Source organism: Typopeltis vanoorti, chromosome 5 (assembly GCF_054136105.1).
Source record: "Typopeltis vanoorti isolate ZY-2024b chromosome 5, IOZ_Tvanoo_1.0, whole genome shotgun sequence".
Taxonomy (NCBI): domain Eukaryota; kingdom Metazoa; phylum Arthropoda; class Arachnida; order Uropygi; family Thelyphonidae; genus Typopeltis; species Typopeltis vanoorti.
Genome location: NC_143553.1, coordinates 71,929,346 through 71,930,190, shown reverse-complemented (window position 1 = coordinate 71,930,190; position 845 = coordinate 71,929,346). Strand labels below are relative to the sequence as shown.

Below are 845 nucleotides of genomic sequence, written 5' to 3'. Positions count from 1 at the left end.
TCATCATCTTTTATGGATCTATTGCTTAATAAGGTTGCACATCCATTTCACTCCCAACCTATTTATTCTTCGAACACTAGAGATACATTCATATACTGCCTCATTTAAAAACTTTTTCAAAGATTCCCATGCATTGCAGTAACCTTTACAATGGGACGAAAGATAGTATTCTCCTAAGTTTATTTTAATTTCCAGCTTTGTGGTTCAGCATGTAACCTGTTTTAATCAGAGCAGCAATACAATTAGATACTTCCTAAGAAATCACAGCATGATCACTGTCACCGATTAGTGGTAAAATAGCTATATTCATAACAGTGACCTCCTTCTGATGCTATGAGCAAATCCAACGCTCTTTGACCTCGATTTCCTTCTTTCACATGCTGCTTGAGCAAGGTGTCTCGTAACAATTCAATAAATTCCTCTTCTTTCTTATCATGAGATTTCTCTTTTACCCAATCAATGTATTTGCAATCATAATCATTGTACTTGCTTCGACAGCCCATGTACTAAAATTGGAACTATACAGAGAAGATTAACATGGCTCCTGTGCACGGATGACATGCAAAATCTTGAAGTGTTCCACATTTTTGCTGGCCTGGTTAGCTGAGTGGTTAGCGTCTCCACTCTCCAGCCAAAAGGTTGCAGGCTCGAATCCCACCATGGGCACGGATGTTTGTGATTGTCTGTGAAAATACTAGTGGTGGTGACGGCAGGTAGATGCCGTTGGTGTAGATGATGATGGTAGTTGTTGGAGATGGAAGTTGTAGAGTAGCTGACCTCTCTCAATGAATCTTTGGATTCCTTGAAGGTGTCACATAATAATAATGATAATAATAATAATGTTT

General features: G+C 38.6%; 1 non-coding gene across 1 annotated transcript; it reads left to right on the top strand.

Moving 5' to 3' along the window:
• The first annotated feature begins 482 nt into the window (after positions 1-482).
• On the top strand, positions 483-589 carry LOC150106520 (U6 spliceosomal RNA). The gene has a single exon (XR_016548395.1). It is a non-coding gene; the product is annotated as a U6 spliceosomal RNA (small nuclear RNA).
• The last annotated feature ends 256 nt before the right edge of the window (positions 590-845 follow it).